The sequence below is a fragment of the Haemorhous mexicanus genome, chromosome 20 (assembly GCF_027477595.1).
Source record: "Haemorhous mexicanus isolate bHaeMex1 chromosome 20, bHaeMex1.pri, whole genome shotgun sequence".
Lineage (NCBI taxonomy): Eukaryota > Metazoa > Chordata > Aves > Passeriformes > Fringillidae > Haemorhous > Haemorhous mexicanus.
This window is the reverse complement of record NC_082360.1, coordinates 7,818,871-7,838,746: the sequence shown is the minus strand read 5'-3', so window position 1 is coordinate 7,838,746 and position 19,876 is coordinate 7,818,871. Positions and strand designations below refer to the sequence as shown.

Sequence of the window (19,876 nt, the reverse complement as noted above, 5' to 3'; positions counted from 1 at the left end):
GCAGTCACCAATCCAGATGCTCTGCACCTTCCAAGGGTGTGCAAAGCAGCATCAGGCTCAGGCTTAGTTCATCTCCTATTACCTGGTTTTCAGAGGGAAAAATGTGTGCATGTGAGGACCAGAGTGTTTTATTTCAACAGGATCTATTTTCATGTTCATGATGCTTGGCACAGACTAAGGATGGCAACTTGAAGGAAGTCTGGGGCAGTGCTTAACAGCAGTAGAAGCTGAGGGTATCACCTGAAACTGAGTCTGAAAAAAACCCATAATTGCCTGTAAGTACTTTTCAAAACACCTTTATTTTAGGTATTTCTGCTTTTTTCCCAAGCTAAATTGGAGGTGTTAAGTGGCACTGAACTTTAAAAAGAAAGAAAATTCAGTCTAGTCAGATTTGTTGAAGTCTTAGTGACTTAGTGTGGGTACTAAGAAATGCACTTTGGTCTGCTGACAATGTCCTCAAGTGCTAAAGAGGGACCAGAAGGGCTAGATCCCACTGCAGGAGGCTGGATCCCACTGCAGGAGTCTGGATCCCACTGCAGGAGGCTGGATCCCACTGCAGGATGTGCACTAGGGATCCTCATGTGAGCCCCTGGCCACATACCAAGTGACCCTACAGACCTCTGCTGCACCAGCCCTCCTCTCTGACAAGCAGTGTGGCACCTGGGGGAGCTGCTTTGGAAAAGATCTGACAAAACCAGCAGCAAATCACAGTGCTCTCCTATTTCCCACATGCAGTCACACACATGGAGGGTTTTGTCCACAGAGGCCAGAATAAGCAGGCAACTTGCAGCTTGCCACAAGGAACAAGATACAAGGTTATAAAGCCCTGGAACAGCTTCTCAGACATTTCTATAGGCAGAGTTCCCACAGCACATAAGAAAAAGATCCATTCATCAGGGTCTGGGCTGCAGGATGAACTGCAGGAGTTGTTCTGTGCACATCCTCTGTTAGAAGTTCTGACTTTTCCTTCTGACCTTAAAATCCATGGGTGGCTTCTCTTCACAGTGGCAGAGCTGAGGTAGGAAGAGGCTGGGGAGGCGTATTCCAGTATGTCAGAGCAAAAAACGTGTTTTAAAAATGTGGTTTTTAACATATAAATATCCTTATTTAAAGTATTGATATTAAAGATAAAAATTGTAACAGAAACTCATTCAAAAAAGTTACAAACCCCCATTCCCAATCCTCCTGTTTTCATCACAAAGAATATTCCACAGTTGTAGAGTGTTGTTTTGCAGCCTGTTAGCAGAAGAGGTGATTGGGTCAGTTGACTTGTAGGTGTCAGAATCAGAACAGACTAAATAAATTCCATCCACCCATCTTGCCAAGGAAATACTCAAGCCCTTTCATCTCGTTTCAGTATCCAAAGAAGACACAAGAGTTGCTGGATACAGAAGTCCTTGTGGAGAGGAGCAGCAGATCTGGGGTTTCCTATGATGAGGCAGTCTCTGAAATCACAGGTGTCAAAGCAGGAAGTCCTGACACGAACAGTTCCAAAAGTGTCACATTCCTGGAATCAGCTGGCACAAAGGACACTCCTGGACAGTTCTGTGGGGCCTTGAGCAGCCCAAGTTTCTTTGTTCCCTGCGGGTTGAACAGAATCCATCCTTCATTGACAGCGGTGCCTTCCTTGTGCCCAGTGTCTGTCTTACCTGTCACACTGTCACTGGGACAAGGATTGTCCTTTAGGACTTGCATACACAGCAGCTGCAATAGCTACAGCAGGATGACTCCATGTGAACACTCATTCCACAGCCACGGGATCAGCTCCTGGTTCATACCATACCTTAAGTGGAGCAGCCTCAGTGTGCCACTGTGCCTTACAAAGTTAAGCCAGACCTGGGACTCAGCTCAGGGTTTCTAGTCACTTCTCCTTTATAAAGAATTCAGCTTTAAGAAAAGCAGTTGAAATGCTCCTGAGAATGACAAATAACAAATGAGTAAATCTTGCTCCAGAGCCATAAAACCCAGTTAAAAAAAAAAAAAAAAGCATGCACTCCTAATCTATTGGCATGGGCATATAAAGCAGAATTAATTGATAATCATATCAATTAATTGATAAAAATGCTAAAAGCCATAAACAAAGCCTTTTCAGAAAGGTAATGAATAGGTAATCCACACGGACAATATGAAAGGACTGCTGCTGCTGTGGGGCCAGGGAGCCATTATTTTGTGTATCCATACCCCTGGAGTTATTAAAGGATAAAAGCTTTGAACATTGCTGCAGAGTTCAATAAAAATAAAAACTTTTACTCAGCATACAGAAGCTCTCAGAAATGCAAATAAAGTATTAGAATGCATAAAGATGGCAAATAATTGAATATTATGGTTCTGTTTAACAAATTGCTTCTTTGCATGCTATTACTTCATCATGGTCTGATCTGAAATATGAGAGCAGGAATAAAGCTCAGAGAAGGATGCGGTGGATGACCAGAGACCTGCAACGAGTTTGCTCAAAGAAGAGTAAAACAGACTTGGGAGGGGTGGAGTGGTTTGGGTAAGGGCTCTTTCTGTGGGCTTGGGGTGCATCTCTCTAGTTGTATTTATTTCTGGTGGGAGGGAAATGTCAGACAGACACAATAGGGAGGGAAGGCGCTCAGCTTGTTTAATTTCTCCATCTTTGTGCTCCAGTTCTCATGCCCTGAGCATTGTGAGAAGCACATGCTCCATACCACAGGTCACAACTCCAAGTCCTTGTAGTTCTGCTCCAACAGAAGCACCGTCCCCAGCCTGACACCTGCTTCAACCTGCCAGCCCTCCTTCCCCCTCGAGCTCTCCTTCCAGGCCTCCCTGTGCCACAGTTGACTATTGCAAGAACAATAAGGATTTTTAGGGGCATTATGACTGGGTTAGTAAAACACAGCTGCCCCTGAAAGTCCCTCATTTTTCTTGCTGCCGTTCAGTCGGTCCCCAGGAGGGCAGGGTCTGGCAGGGTCCCTTCTCTCCAGCGTGGCACACACGCCTCTGCTGATGTGCCCAGAAGTGCCCCAGCCCCAGCCCACATGGCAGGGGAAGGTGTGCAACTGCTTTGCCATCCCTGTGGGCTCCTCCTAAGTGAACGCCGTGCTGAGTTTCAGCGGAATGCCAGATGGCTCGTCTGTCACTCGCAAGGATGCCACCAAACAGAGCCTGGCTCAGCTCACTGCAGGCAGCCCTGGAGGTACTCCTTGTTCTGGCACCCATGTGAGCAGTGGTCTTTGGCCAGGGAAAGTGGGGACCCCAAGGCTGACTGGCCCCACACATCCCACACTGGGTCATACCCTGCAACCCCTGGGGCACTTGGAGCTCCCCTGGGGACTTGTAGCACTCAGATCCCAGCAGGAAAGTTCACATCCATCTGCAGCAGCAGTTGCCTTCAATTTGTTAAAAAAGCTGAGAATTTTAGGGAATTACTTCTGATTTCTTAATAACTTTCAGCTAAAGTAATATCTGAAGAAGATCTATCTACATTTTCAACTGAAAAGAGGCTAAGTATTTGGCTGGGAATTTTCAACCCGCATTCACAAGTCCTCCTGGAAATCCCAGCCCATCCCTGCATGTTCTTAGGGCAAGGAGTAACATTTTCATTTCAATTGATCAGTATTTTGATGGCAGTGGACTCAGCAGCAACTACAGGCAGATTCCCACAATTCTGCTCTATTGTTGTCCCATGAATTCTGCCTGTAGAGAGCTGGGATGGGCTTGCAAGCATCTGTGCAAGCTGTTGCCCTTGAGAAGGACTTTGTGACAAGGATTTCCAGAAGAGTTTGTGTCAAAGCAGGGAACCCTTCAGCACTCTCAGGGCTTTTCTTCTTTCCCTTGCCCTTGTAGAAAAAGCATCACATGGGTGCCTCAGCAAGGGACCCTTTGCCAGCATCACGTGTGCAGGTGCTGCCATTCACACAAGCCATCTCGCAGCTGGTGTGACCAGGGATGCTCGGGGAGTCAAAAAGGTCCCAGCCCTGTGCAACACAAGAAAAATATCCTCACCCATCCCACATGGGGTGACACTCCATGGTAACAGACAACCTGGCATCCAAAAACTCCAGAGACTCTCTCAAAACTACACAGAACCACACCTTATTTTCATTTACAATTTCTTCTGTAAGTCAACTGAAAGCAAACCCTATGCCCTGATTTGGTAATGAAACATGAGCCATGATTGGATCCAAATATTATTTGCATCTTTGAGAAAGTTACAACAGCAGTGTAACAATAATAATAATAAAAAAAGGCAGCAGCCCTCAAAATGCTAATGATGTTGGTGTCCTAAATGAAGCATAAAAGCCAGAGCCCATGAGAAGCAGAGCATGAGTCAGAGCATCAGCAGTCCTACACTGAAAGCAGTACTCCTGGCTGCTTCATTCATTTAAGGAATCAATTCTTTTGGAATGAGCATCAAGTAGTTTTTAGGACTAAAATGAAAATGAGATGCATGTTGTTATTATTTTCAAAAGTTTTTTGTTTTTATTTTCTTCTCCTTGGATTGACAATAAACAATTCTTTCTAGCTGAGGGGAGCCCCAGGCAGGACCAGGTCTGTGCAGCACTGGCTGCTGTACCACTACAGAAGAAAATCTGATGAGCCCCTGCCCCAGGGAGAGCACAACCTCTGCAGCAGCCAGGACCCCACCACGAGCAGGCAGAGCAGACCCAGGGCACAGGAATGCAGTAACTGGAGTTGTTGCAGCCTGGGCAGGGTGTCTCATCCCCAGTTTTATTTACTGGCATTGGGTCATTGGCAGAATTGAGTGAGGATGGATATGTGCTGAAGGGGAACACCCTCCACAGAGGTTTTGCATGTTCCCTCTTGGATTGCAAAGCCAGCACAAGGCTGTGCACTACAAGAAGAGTGAATATTGCCTAAGCTCCCTGCTGCCCCTGTCCCACTTCCAGATAAAGCACAATCAGATTCTGATGATCAAAGCACACATCTCTAGGTTACACTGATGTTAACTCAAATTATTTTTGTTGTGCTGTATCTGAAACTTAGAAAATACAAGAGCAGAACAAAACCAAAGTGAAGGTAGAAAATTATTGCAGTTTCTAGAATTCTTCCAGCTTTAGTCATGGAAGGGGATTGTTAGAAACGGACAAAAGGCTGTTTCCCTTAATTTTTTTAAGTGTGAATTTTGTCTTGACAGTTTCCTTTCAGAAACAAAAATTGAAAACAAATTGTCCCATACACAAAACAAAGGGACAGATCCTCAGCTGGAATGGACTGGTATTACCAAGTGAGTAACACCCACTCACAGGAGAGATCTGAGCCTTTTAACCAGCAGCTGCCGATCCTGCTGTGCCCGGACGAGAGCTTCAGCCTCCGGGTTTAGATGGCAGCAGTGCTGGATCTATGTAGCTTGGAAACGAGGAAGGGCTGCCTTCAGAGCAGCTGAAAGTACACCAAGGCTCTGAAGACTCTGGGACTGTACACTTCCCAAACCTGGAGCTGACTCGAAGTGCATGAGCCAGTGGACACGACACCAAGTGAGCAGTCCAGATCAGCATGGCCCTGAAATTATTGAGCTGCTTTGGAGAAATGCTGGCAAAACTTCCAGAAGCTATTACATGTGGGGTTTGCTTTCTGAAACAAGGGGTGGCTCTGATTTTTCTCTCAAAACCAAGATGAAAGATGAGGCTGATCACCATCTTGAAAATTACAGGAGCAGTCCCCAAGAAAGCATTAACAGTACAGCACAAAAGGAATGCATAGTGAGAACTTTGATCTCTCCTGGCCAGTTCTGCCCCTGTCCCTCACCCACAAAAAATTTTAAAGGCACACATTAGGAGAATTCAGGAAGTGTCTCACTTTGCCAAGGAACAGACCATGTCCCCATTGTCAGTGTCTCCAGCAGAGCTGCCCAGCTGAGCTCTTGGCTGGGAGAGCCAGTGCCCGGGGGAAGCTGCCTGGGACCCGAAAGGGCAGGAACACTGGAGCACTACTGGAAGAGCTCCCATCCTCCAGGGTGCTCATCCAGGACCGACAAGAGGTGGGTTTGACCACATGCATTTGACATCTCCTCTCTTTACAATCCCCATTTTGGAGCATCACTTTTTTTTCTCCCACTCCCAACATCAGCAGAGGAGCTGGAAAGCCAAAGTTATTTTTAGGAGATGGTACATCTAGGCTCTGGTAATTTTGACTGGGTCTCTTTGAAAATGGCAAGGTTGGATAATCAAACACATTACGCAGACTTTCCATAGAGGCTGCTTTGCAAACAAGCCTCCCACCATTCAGATACCCAGGAACCAATATTTCAAAGAGGAGCTTTTGATGCTGCCCTGGTTTGCCTCAGCATGGTGACCTCACTAGCATTTATACACAGAGCCTTGGAGAACAAGCAGATTAAAGCAGTTGACTTTAAGTATATAAAATAAAACAATTAGTCATCAACAAGCTACTAGAGGCTGCCACATTACACTCAAGGGGCAAGAGACCATGACCTGGCTGAGGCTGGCAAAGAAGATGGCAGTGCTGCCTGCTCAAATCACCCACCCAGAGCAGCTCAGGTGTGATGGCTGGTGTGATGGCTGACACATCAAACTGTCTGGCACCAGGACAGGGACAGGAGGGGAGAACAGGGGAGCAGTAGGGGAAAAACGCCAGGGGAGGAGCTGTGGCTGGAAGAGGCTCCACGATTCCTAGCAAATTAACCAGGGCATGACCAGCCAGCCCAGTCTGGCCACTGCTGTCTTGTTTAAGTCTCCAAAAGAAGGGGGGGAAAGGGGACAGTTTGGAACAGCCTCTTGCTAATGGTCCATTGCTCATGCTGAGTTTCAGACAATGTCCAGGACTGGCTGGAGGAGTCCCGGGTCACAGTTCTGCCCAGGACCACACTCAGTACCACTGGCTGGTGGGTTCAGTAGTGCAGCTGTAACCCAAGGCTCTGGCTCCAGCAGTGCTGGAGCAGCTGGAGTGGGCTATGGGGGCATGGATAATGACCAGCAGTGCCCATATGCCTGCTGGCTCCAGAGGAGTGTGTTCCCACAGAGCCCTGCCCAGACTGATCAATGACAGGAAAAGCAGCCATGCTGCTGGCCTTGACCTGCCAGTGCTGGCCCCTGCTACTCAACCCACCTAAACTCTGAGCAGTGAGTTAAGAGAGAAGCTGCCAGCAAGAGGCTGCCCCGCCTGGGTTCTGCTGGTCTGCCCAGCACTGAGGGAAGCAAAGAGTTATAGCAGAGCAGTAGGGAATTACCAAGCAAAGGGTTTTTAAAATAATTTCACTTTAAACAAAACTGAGGCATTACCATAAAGTAAATGGCCACACCTTGCTACTTACTCGGCTTTGCTGTCAAGACCAGCTTTTTCATAGCTATTCAAATCTAACAAGTTCTGAGTGCCTAACTCACTCTTTTAAGCTCATTTTCAAACTCCAGCCAAAAATCACTTTCTGATTCACCACTTTCTCAGGCATAGTATTATTCAGAGAACGCCTGCAGGCAGGTACTGTCCTGTACAAAGTACATAAGCACAAGTTTAATTACTCTGTGGACAAGGGATGTGATTGATTGTATGCTTTAAGTTAAGCATGTGCTTAAGCATGCTACTGACCTGGAGCTTTAAGTACATCTATCAGGTGTTCTGGTGCTCTCCATTTACCAGTTCTTTGAGGTCAAATAAGTGGAAAGAATGTAAGAATACTCCTGTGCTCATACACTCCAAAGAATTCACACAAAGTCCAGTTTCTGACTTTTTTAAAAATTACAAATTTGGACTTATTCTCCCCATTTTTACACCAATACTGATTATGAGCATTACAATACTATATATATGGTCAGAATGTATTAGCATTAAAACATGAGCTAATTATTGTCATTTTCAAGCTTTTAAAAAGCATTTGGTTTAGTTTTTTACTTTGCCTGGGTACTGCTTCAGGTAAGAACTTAGATTCATTTCATTTGCACACTTTGTGGATTAGTTCCCTTATGTCTGGGCAGTGTACAAAGCCCTAAAAAAAAATATGGAGCATATAATTGAAACGATTGCCCCTGCTAGCAATGGACTCATCACATGGAAGAAGTCAAGCATAAAATGTGCATCAGCTATGGGTGGTCACGTAAATCCACATTTCATTAGCGACAGCTTACATGATCCTGGGAATTTTTTTCACTGCGCTTTTCCACCTTTCCAGCAAAGGCTTATTCCTAGTTCAAAATAATATAGGAAGGTCAAATTGTGTCCATTCCCTGGGGAGGAGCAAGTAGAGAAGACTGGGACCTGAAAGCTCCACTTTTTTTTTAAAGACACAACTGCCCTTTTTGTGGCACTTGGGGAGCCTTGATGGACTGGACGGAGCCACTCCTCGAGGCAGGCGTGTGACCTGTGCGCAGTGCCAGCATCCCAAGGGCAGGGAACACCCACGCCCAGCTACACCCACCAGCAGTGACATTTCACAGGGACAAGCCAAGAGACTTCCACTGGAGCAAAGCATGTGCAAATCAATTTTCAACAAGTGAGGGGGAGCACAGAGGGTTTGGTTACAAGCGAGGAGGCACGTGCCTCTGAAGGGAGCCTTCTTTGAGGAAGTAAACAGATACAATAATTGATAAGTGTTTTGGCTTCGCCTCATCACTAATCCCATCACATGCTGTTCCTTGCCAGCACATTCATGAAAAGTGTCTATTTTGGATACTGGGGCACAACAGAGAAGAGAAAAAACCTCACAGCTCCCAGAGAGACAGCTGGCCTAGCCCAGGTGCACTCACTCTTCTTGAAGCACTAATACATTGACCTCGAGCTTTTAAACTATATTGCTCTCTCCTTAGGATGTTGGTTTTTGTTGTTAGCTTAAGCTTTTTTTTTTTTTTTTTTGTACTAAATGCAGTAAAATCTTGCACAGAAAATGAAGTTTACATTACTAGGGATCCCAGACTTAGTGCTGCATGTGTGGGAAAATTTACATGGCTTTTCCCTCTCATTTCAGCATTACTTCTTATGAGCAACCCTGAAATGTTTTTTTCAAAGGGAGCAGATTGCCAAGTACATGGCACTGGTTACTGTGGTTACACTGGTTACTGTGGAGAATGCCCACTGGTTTTGGGGTCCAATTCTATATATACAGAAGCTCCTTACAGCAGCAAGTCACAGGACAACCCCCCTCATTTGCTGAATGACATTAATTAAACTAGGCCAGATTTGGCAACATGAAGCTGAGCTAGGTATCCTTAAAATTGCTATTAGTTGAGAGCCATTAAGAATAGGTCAAAGAAACCCAAATCACTTGCCATGGAGATTGAAAGAAAGTCACAGCAACATTGAGAACAGCTGGGGGCTGCGGCACACCCTGTTGCTGGTGCCTGTGGGTGTTCAGTGCCCAACCACCAGTCCCCTGTTACAGGAGGAGCTTCTCATCTACAAGTTTTAGATCTCTCATACCAAATCCATCAAGCAAATCTAAGAGTTAACTGAAATATGTGGTAAAAACCTTTCCATTTGCATGAGTGGCTGGGGAGCCTTCAGATCTGTGACTCAAAACTGATTGTACAAATTTCCTGATTAGTGAGGTAAGAGCGCTCTCCCAGCCTCAAGTATTAACTCAGTGAGATACCCTGACCCTGGAGCCATCTCCCCCTCTCCTCTGCCTTGAGGTGAAGTCCAGACCCAGGACCCACTGTTTAGACTGATGAAGTTAACTGAACTCCATATTGGGTGAATGAGGAATCATTTTCCCAGATACTTCTAATGAAATACTTCAGTGAGAATGAGATGTTACCAGTTAATGCTCTGTGAGTGTCCAGGTTCATGACTGCCCTTCAGTACTGCAGAGGGCACAAGAAATGCTTGGCAAAAGGGGAAATTCTATCCCTTTAAAAATACTTTTAATGAACAAGAGGCTTCTGGCTGTCAGGTGGTAATAGCTCAGCAGCGCTGCTTACGTTCAAAGCTGTGCCTGGAATAGTGAAGTAATAGCAAATTTCATTAAAAGTAAAATCTTTGGTTGCTGTGGAAATCATTCAGGTGGGAGAGTATTTCTGGAGGCTGTTCTGGGATGTACTACATTTCTTTCACTAAAGTGTTTCCTTCCGGGTGCGAATTCACTCAGCCAGGACAGGAGACAGGAGAGGAAGAGCTCAGCCTGGTGACTGATTCCATTCACCTCCTGTGTACTGCACAGGCCACAGGCAGGAGGGGCACAGGTAACACAAGATCCTGACCACAGCTTCTAAAGAAATTTGCAGCCCACCAGGTCAGAGCTTCATTGATTATAATCCCATCCCCACCACCCTACAGCACAGCTCATACTGTGCTTTGCAACAGCCTCTTTAGATGTATTTTTAAGCACTGAAACCCTGATTGCTGCCTGCAAACAACTGACTGTAATTTGGCATTGATGTAATACTGATAGCTGACCAGCTGGAAAATAGTTCTGTTTGGAAAACACACTTCAAAGTTATAGAAGGTTTGAAAGTATCAGAATTTCCCAACAGTTCTGAGCATAGTGCTATAAAATGATAGTGTGCTCGTGACTGTTTGTCTGAAAACATTACCCGTCACCAAAATTAGAGCACGGGATAAATCCTGGGCTGGTGCAGATCAGGAGATCTCTGCCGGCTTACAGGAGATGTTTTATTTAGCACTGGGCACACCTGCTGTTTCTTTGGAGAGCTGTAAATTCATTCCGTGATGTAGCCACATCTACAAGCCAAATTTATGTATTTTAAGACAAAACTACTATCAAATGTTTTTTAAATTAAATTGCAGTTTGTGTTCTTTTTAAAGGCAATAATACCATAAAAGTAAAAAGACATGCAAAACTTTATGTAACTAGTATTACATAACACCTTAAACTGGCTCATAAGCATTTTTCTTACTCTGGATTTATTGCATTTTTATTTGGGGCATGTGAAACAACTCGCTATATGAAGTGCAGTTAAGTGGGGATGGGCTGGGGGGGGGAAAGAGTTCACTCTGATAGAAATTCTAAAGTGAGAAACTTATTGCTGTGTTTGCAAAGAGAACACTGTCAGAAGAAAAAATGTTTCATTGTTTCTCACTGCCCTTGATGCTCATTGATACAAAAATTAAATGAAGCCCTGGAATGGGGGCTAGAGGTAGCATTAGTTTTAAAGGCTGCCTGCACACAGCCCCTCCGACTGCACAGAGCATTAATGCCATAAATACGTGTGAATGTTCTCATTCAGGCTGTAATTTATTCCCCAAGGAGATGCAAAACTAGCTCAAATATGCTGCAAGAAAACCAAACTCGTCCAATGAAGTGAGTGCAGTATGTGAATCCTGGAGCTAAATTTAGGCTGGGACTTGGAGTAAAGTAATTCTAATCTCAAAGTAGCACTTTGAGTTGCAGTAACAAACACTGTGCAAAGACTCGGGGAAGTTCTCCTCCTTTGTTACAATCTATTGTGCGTGACATTTTGGGAGCTCTTTACTGACTCAGATTTAAGAAATTCGGCTTAAGTTACTCAGTTGAATTTTATTGCTCAGTGAAATTGTTTAAAACTTCCCCCTTCACTTAGGTTGTTTCTAAAATGTGGATTCAGGCTGGTTTTGGGGTGTGTACAGCAGCACACATTCTTAATGTACTGAAAGCTTGATGTAAACCATTAACTGCAGTGCTGAATAATCCACAAGATGGAAAAAATGGATACTGTAAATATCTGATTAGGGTTTTTTTTCCAAATGACCTTTTTTTTTTATTTTGGTGCTATGGTCCAAGGTAAATTAAATGGGTGAACTCACTTGTGATTAAGCACCTTTCTGTTTCTTGTTCTGTACAACTCTTATTTGCATGGAAATGTTTTTCTTCTCCAGAAATATTTCCTTCAAAACTAACAGATGAAGTCACAATCAAACAAAATATCTCTGTAGTCAAAGCAGATTTTTTAATAAAAAGTACTTTAATATGCAACTGAGACTTCAAGTCTTTTATAGTATCCTTCAAGAGTAAAATACACCCATAATGCAGGAATTGAGGAAATCTTTGTCTTTCTTTAAAAAAATCAAAATAGCATTTACAGTTTTAAATCAAGCATATTTTAACTGAACTACATTCAAATTCTTTAGGAAACAATCTCTCATTTCATACAAGATTTTTCATGCATATTCTGGCTCCAAAGCTCCAAAACAGTTTGCCACAACTTGTTTCACTGGAATTCATCAAAAGACTAAAAAGCCAAGTGCTAAAGAGCCAAGTTCTGGCTGCGGCAGAAACTGCCCAACCAATCCCCACAGCCTGGAAAGCCCCAGTTCTCAGAATTAGCTGATGCTTTAAACAAGAGATCATAATCAAAATAATGATTCCTGACAAAGTCTCAATATTTCACTCTATAAATTCTTAATTAATTTTCCAGCCATTTGTAGGTTACTGCTGGCTCCACCCTCTCAAATATCAGCAATTGCTGCTGCTCCTAAAGAAAATTCCACTTTGGGGAAATGTGATATTGTTCCAGATGTTTCAGTCCACGGCAGTTCTGCCTAACCCAACCTGATCATTGCTCTGTAATGCAGCTGAACCTTGAACAGCTTCTGGAATTTATTCCTCAAACTACTGCACTTGCATATTTGAATTTAACCTTACCAACAGTCATATACTCAAAAGTCCTGTTCTTTGTAACAACAGAGCCACCCCTCAAGAGTTTTTTTCTGAAAACATAAAACCGTGACTAATTTTAGCAGGCCTTTGGGCCACTGTAAATTAGTTCCTACAGCCTGCTGATTGAATTAAAGTGTTTTAAATTGAGTTCCTCACCATACTTCAAAAGTTATCATGCAGAGAGATTTTGTTGAATCAAATCTGCTTTCAAATTTTATAGTTTGAGGAAATTCCATACTTGGAATGGGAAAAGAAAAAAAAAAAGTGACGTGCATTTATAGAGATTCAAACCAGTTGCAAGAACTGCAATGCCACTATTTTCTTTCATTGGATTTCACCAGCAAAAGGATGGGAAAAGATCCTGCCCTGCCTCCAGCCATCCAGGACTGACCCATTCAGCAGACTGGGCAGTTGGGGTGATGTTTGCTCCTCAGAATCCCACCCGGAGCAGTGGGCATTGCCCCATGGGCTGACATCCACCCACCACTGGCCAAGTCCTGCACAGTAACTGCCTGAGCAGGACTCCAAAGCCCTGGTCAGTGGGATGCTTTGCATTTAAAATAAATATAATAATAATAATAATAATAATAATAATAATAATAATAATAATAATAATAATAATAATGAATGACAGCTCTATCAGGCATGATCTAGGAATCACAACTCCAGCCCTGGACCCATAAATGGTGTCACTAACAAATCTGTATTGGGAAAATACTGAAATCCTGCAAATGTGGGCACAACATCCACCCACGCGGACATCAGGGACACCATGAAGAACTTTCTCTCAAAGGACACAAAGAACAAAGGCCTATTGCCTGCTGCCATAGAAGGGAAAACCCAACAGCCTAAGCCTCATAAACTGACAGGCCACTGAGATCCAAATAAAATTCAGGAAGTTTATCCAAAATCAAATCTACTGAGCAGTGTCTTGGAAATATTTTGATTCTTCAGTGCTAAAAAATATGCCATGAATCCAAAGCCCATGAGTTGGGAAGGGGAAGCTGTTCCCAGACCAGCACCACCCTGGCTCATTTTCTTCAGTCTGCAGCCACATGATTTCTTTTCCACACTGCTGCTGGCTCACACCAAGGTTCACACAAATGCCCAGGCTGGCAATGGGACCTGACAGAGGTATTCTGCCTTCAGCAAGGAAGGGTTTCCCTACCCCCGCCATCAGACACTCCCCTCTTTGGGATCTGAGCAGCTGTAACCCTCCTGGCAGTAGCATCACATAGACTGTCCTTCTTCTCACTCACTCCCCCAGAGCAATCAAGCCCAAGAGAAACCCCTCGACCAAGCAAGGATCACACTGGCAAAAGGAGACAGCAAAGTGCTTTGGGAAAGTCATGCAGGTGCCACCAATTTACCTTTGACGGGGTTGTCACTTGGACTATGGCAAGGAGCCAAAGCCTCAGAGGTGTGTCCCCACCTGTGGGCCAGCACCAGCCACACTGCAGCCTCTTCCAGGCTCTCCTCCCCTCCTCCCCTCCCCTCTGGGACCTGGCCCTTTTTCGGGTCCTCAGGAAGGGAAGTGATGAAATCAGCAGGAGCTGGAAGGATTCTTCTCAAGTAGGCCAGCAGTGGGAAGGAGAAGCACATTCCCCTCCCCATCTGGTTGCCTCTGAGTGCTGAAGAGCTGGCCTGGAGCAGGAGCTGGCATGGAGCACAGCCCGAGCTTGGCATTTGCCATCTGCAGATGGAGCCAAGAGCGGAGGGAAAAGTGCCTGCGAGCTGGGCACACACTCACTGCTCCAGCCCTGTGGGGCTCAGCCCTCTCCACGGGTGCAAGGCTCTAAAACAAGTGTGTCCAGCATTCTGTGAAAGGTCTGTACTGAACAGCAAAGCAGATCCCAGGCATGATCTGACTCCAACCTGTCCCTGCAACCTAGACATCACAGGCTTGTTCTGTTCTGTGCCCTCCTGCAACTTAAAATACAGCCCTGGCTTGAAGGTCTCTATTTGCAAACATAGAGGAACAGTGGTTCTTAAATTGCAGGCAAACATTTGACTTCACTCAGGGCAATTCAAAGAATATCCTGCACGAACCCCACCCTTCTGTCCGACAACTCAGACCTTAATGCCTAGATAGTTTTCTTTCAGGCCTTATCACAGATAAAATATGACTTTTTTTTTTTTTTTTTTTTTTTTTTTTTTTTTTTTTTTTTTTTTTTTTTTTTTTTTGCTGGAGGAGTAAAACCTGCCAAATATTTACCAACTCTTTCAGAAGGCTGAAAATGTCACCCCTACAGTGTAATAAACTTCCCCGGAAAGGCCCTGATAAATAGAAAGCCTTGCTGTACTGCCCAGAACTAGTTTAGTGTGGCCTAAGTATTGCCAAGTCTGACTGACAAAGGAAACATATTTGTACACACAGAAAGATTAGCAAGAGAGGCATAAAGTTTATAAGTGAAAATAAAACAAAGCCCCATTATTAACCGGGGAGGGGGGAATAATTGAATCTGCATCCCAGAGAGCAAAGAACATTATGAAAGCCTCGGAGCTAAAACAATAATTTAAGAGCTTGTCCACAACTTGCAGCAGAAGCTTGAACCATCTTCTTTAGCATTTGGAAAGTGCTAAACCATGGTCTACCCCCAATCCAGCCTTCAGAGCAATATTATTTAAAAATAAAATATTTTTACTTGGTAATTTGACCCACAAAAAGTCACTTGGGGCATGAGGGAATGTTCCCTTCCAGCCTGAACATTAATTCAGAGAGAATGTTTAAACTCCACAGTGTAAACCAGATGCTGAGAAGTACATCTGCATTGTACTGTATGTTCTTTGGGGCACAGACAGAAGTTGGAAAGTGCCTGTCAATGCAGTGTGTGTGGCTATGATCTAAATAATCCTAATAATGTAGATGAATGGAGAAAAACCCACATTCCTAGTACCAACCAGTCTGTCAACAGAGTTCTCACAGCTATAGACAACTATATCCACACTAGTGCAAACACATGAATATTGCTTCAAAAATGTGTCCTTTCACCTTGGCAAATGCCATTATGGGAAAAAAACCCTCTAAAAGTGACCTGGGAGTTGGAAGCTCAAAGGTACACATTTAACAAGCCTTGGTGACCGTAAAATGCTGAGCACTCACTTTCTACAGAAGCCAGGCTTCCACTAAATCTTGACTGGTACACTCAAATGAAAAGGTAGTAACTCAAATTGTGCTGTATAGTGCTCCAAAATAGGTTTCAGAGGTACAAAACTTGCCAGAGCTACTTAAAGGCAGGAAGAAACTAAATGTTTCTGGGGAAAAAAAAAGAATCCAAATTATGTTAAACCTGACAAAAGCTAAACTCAGCTGTTTACCCAGCTTAACAAAGAACAGCACAGTTAAGAAAGTCTGATATGAAAGGGAAAACTTCACTTTAGCCCACCAGCAAGTCCAGGAGCCCGACTAGCAACACAACCAACCTCCACAAAAATCGCTGCTTGTCAGAGATGCCTAACAAGCTGCACAAGTTGGAAGGAGTGGGCTGAGGAGGCACAGGAATCTGCTCCCCGTCCCCCTTTCACACCATCAGGTTTTAATGTTAATGATACGGCTCCGCGGGCCTGAAGTATTTTTACACTATGCTCGTCTTCTTGTAGCGCCGACTTGTTCCAGGGCGGATGATTAGAATCAGATTTCTGTGATTTCACTGCAGATTCATTTTGTTAAGGGCTACGGATCTGCAGGGGGAATATGGCTACAAACAGGCTGGCGGAGTGGGCTCCAAAGGGCTCTCTCCTAAATGGGTAACAGTACCTTTGCATTTACTCCTTACTTTCAGGTAGTTTTCCGTTTTGCGGCCACTAGACTGGGTTCTTTGGAAAAACAAGCATATAGGGAAAAGAAACGTGCAAAAAGTTTTCCCTGAAATTTTGGTTTCAAAGAAAGATCTCAACCAGAACAGGTTCATGAAGTGAACAGGCCCAAGTAACACCTGAGAGCATCCAGTGTCCCCCAAGTCAAAGGAAGCACCTGAGGGACCACATATAGGAGATAATTCTGATCTGTCAAGGTCTGTATGTCCTGACCTGTGTCAGGACCTGTGTCAGAGCAATAGCTATTAATACACGTTAGTGTGCTGCACGCAAGTGTTTGGATATAAAGGGCTGAAGGAGAAAAAAATATGCAGAGGTCTGTAACAGCATTTCTAAATTTCTCCTAACTGGGAAAGAAATAACACTTATTTTTCTTGGGCAATGGCTACAAAAAATTGTGCTGAAAACCGAGTTTGTTCATAAAAATTTCATGGGAACAGAGCATAAAAGTTGTGTGAGTCTGTGTACACATATACAGAATGTAGACTCCTACAATGCTACATCAGAGAGAAAATTAAATTCTAAGTGGCTCAAAAAAACACACAGGAAGATTTTAATTTTTCATTTGCTTTTATAGACCTTATCCCTGAAAATACTGTTGCCACTTGGCCTTTTTCTTTACTGGAGGTCAATATCATTGACTTTTTACAAGAGAGAAGTAAAAACATCTCTACATAAATCAAAAAATTATGAGGACCCTCAAAATAGTTCTAAGAACTTAAAATGTAATGTAACATAACACAGAAGGGCACAGAAGTTATAAATACGACGCTATACAAGCCAAGAGTAATATACACACCCGGAGTTGTATATACACCGTGCCCAAAGAAGGAGCACAAGCCAGTGGCTGCAGACGTGCAGTGTGCCGAATCGAAATCCGACAAATAATAAGGAACTCCGGAATGCTGGGTGGTAAAAACGCTTAGGTGAGTAAGAGAATTTCCGGTAGCCCGGCTGCTCCGTATGGATGTGACTAGATTTACTAAAAAAAAAAAAAAAAAAAAAAAAAAAAAAAAAAAAAAAAAAGAAAACAGATGTGTTTTCAGAAAGTGAAAGCGGAGGGAAGGATGCACATGGTCCTGCGGGAGCGAAACCGAGCGCAGGCAGGGCCGGGCACAGCCGGTCCGGACCGCCGCGAAGCCGCGGGGATGGCCGCCAACACCGGTAGGACGTGTACGTTTAAGGCCCTTTCCGAGGCAGAAGAATACAAAATGCACTTACGGTTCGCGGAGAACCAGCTCCGTCCTCTCGCCGCGGCGAGCTGGGCACCCGCCGACCCCAGCGCCGGGCAAGCCGCGGTCCCGGAGGGCCGCCCGAGCACCGCCCGCCGTGTCCCCGGACCCGACCCGCCCGTCCCGGGCCCCGCGTCCCCCCCGAGCGGCCCCGGGCAGCGCCAGCGGCGCCGCCGCGCTCCGTCTTCGCCCGTTGCGCGCCCGGCAGGTCCCGGGAGCCGAGAACTGGGACTTTGTAGGCCAGTTGAAGACACGAACCTCTCATCTCGCCCGCAAAGACCCAGCCCTCAGCTCGCCCATCAGGCGCAGGCGACCACTACTCACCGCTATCTTTAACTGAACCCCTTTTTCTGGCCGGTGCTCACCGCCAGCGCAGAGCCCCCGCCCCGAAGCCATCGGGGACCCCGCCGGAGCGGGATCATTCCACCGGGCCGAGGAAGGCAGCGATCCGCGCCGCCCCCTCCCCGAACTTGAGAGCTGTCCCGGTGCCGGCTCCCGGAGCCGGTCCTGCACCTCGGGCCGGGCCCCGACGCCCATCGTGACTCGGCACCGCTGATCCCGCTCCCGCTCCTGCGGGAACTTCGTGCGCGGAGAGGGGAGAGCGAAAACACCAAACGGACAGAAAATCCCGAGCCCCCTCCGTTACCTGCTCTGAGTGGGGGGGGGAGCACGGGAAAGGGGCTCGTGAGCCCCCGCCACCGCCTCCCCGCCCAGAGCCGCAGGTCCTCGGGAATCCGCACGGGAAGGGCTCGGGCTGAGCTACAGCCGAGCGGGGAGCGGCGGCCGGCGGGCGGGCGGCCGCGCTCCCCTCTCCTGCCTCCCGCAGCCCAGGGGCTCGCAGATGGGTATTTTAGCCGGTATTGATTACGGCGGGTTTTCTCCTACCCTTCATCTTTGCACTTGCAAAAGGCAAAATATAAAAATAAATAAATAAAATGCCTTGCCACAAGGGACGTTGCAACATTTCTCCCGGCTTTTCAAACGCGGCGTTTGCCCCAGCGAGACTGAAGCGTCCCGACACAAGAACACCAGAGAAGTAGGGGAAAGAGGGGAAAAATGCCAAAACCACCCAAAAGCAGAAGAAGAAAAAAAAAAAAAAAGCCAAAATCCAACACCCAGAGCCATCAAACCGGAGAGAGACGAGCTGCTCCGTGCAGCGTTGCGGTCCCGGGCGGCGAGGCTCCCGTCCGGCGCAGACACGCGTCCCTCAAAAGTTCGCTCCACGTGTTGCGGCCGCGTCCCGGGAGGGTCGGCGCGGCCCGGCGCACCGGGGCGGTGCGGGCTCGCTCCGCTGCTCCCGCGCCGTTTAAGGAAGCGGCCAGTCCCCACCCCTGCGCCGGGCAGCTACCGCCGCAGCCCGGCCCGGCGGCTTCAGCAGCTCTCGCGGGCTGCCCTCCCCACCCGCTGCCCTCCGCGACGCCGCGCCGGCACGGCCGGCCCCGCACGGGGCAGGCGCTGGGTCCGCGGTCCGGAGCGGCCGCCGCGCCCCGCGCAGCCCCGGCCGCTCCCGCCCTTCCCCGCGCTCCTCCCGCCGGGGCAGCCCCGCGGCCCCGCGCACCGAGGGGGCGGCGCGCCCCCTGCCGGCCGCTCCCGGCGCTGCGCGGAGCGGAGCGAGGGTCGAGCCGGGCCCGGGGGGACAAACCCCGCGGACAGACCGTGTTGACAAACCCTGCGGACAGACCTTGTGGATAGACCTTGTGGACAAACTGTGCGGCCACCCCGGCATCGCCCGGCTGCGACACCCACTCCGCACGCCGCACGGACCGAGGCTGCTCGCAGCCAGCATCACCCTACACTGCTCCCTGCATATGTCTCCGTACATCTCCCTGCACTGCTCTATGGGTATCTTCCCACACGTCTCCCTGCACTGTTCCCTGCGTTGCTCCCTATATGTCCAGCCTTCCCCTGCACACCTTGAAGTGGGCATAGACACCTTGTGTGTATCACAGGTATGTCAGAGGACATACTCTGCCCTTCCATGTGTGCCAAGTCTCTTCATTTACATCTCCAGAACAGCTGGGTGAGCACACGTCTATGACCGAGAAAATCTGGGCACAAAGCAGAGCCTGTACACTGTATAAATTGTGTCGTTTCTTTACACTACACTCAGTTGTAAATGTCTTTTAAGAAAATGCCACAAGGACCTGAAAATGTTTTGGCTTCTTTTGGGTGACTTTTGTGCTCATGCATTATGTAATTGTGTACTCATGTGTGACGTACTTGCGCACTTACGTGTGACGCAATTATGTGCTCATGGATGAGGTAATTGTGTGTTCATGCATTAAATAATTTTGTGTTCATG

At 46.5% G+C, this 19,876-nt stretch overlaps 1 long non-coding RNA gene across 1 annotated transcript; it reads right to left on the bottom strand.

Annotated features, from left to right (window-relative positions):
• Window positions 1-280: 280 nt before the first annotated feature.
• Window positions 281-18,973, bottom strand: LOC132336722 (uncharacterized). Its single transcript, XR_009488938.1, has 2 exons — window positions 18,705-18,973; window positions 281-1,913 (listed from the first exon to the last, which is right to left on the bottom strand). It is a non-coding gene; the product is annotated as an uncharacterized LOC132336722 (long non-coding RNA).
• Window positions 18,974-19,876: the final 903 nt, after the last annotated feature.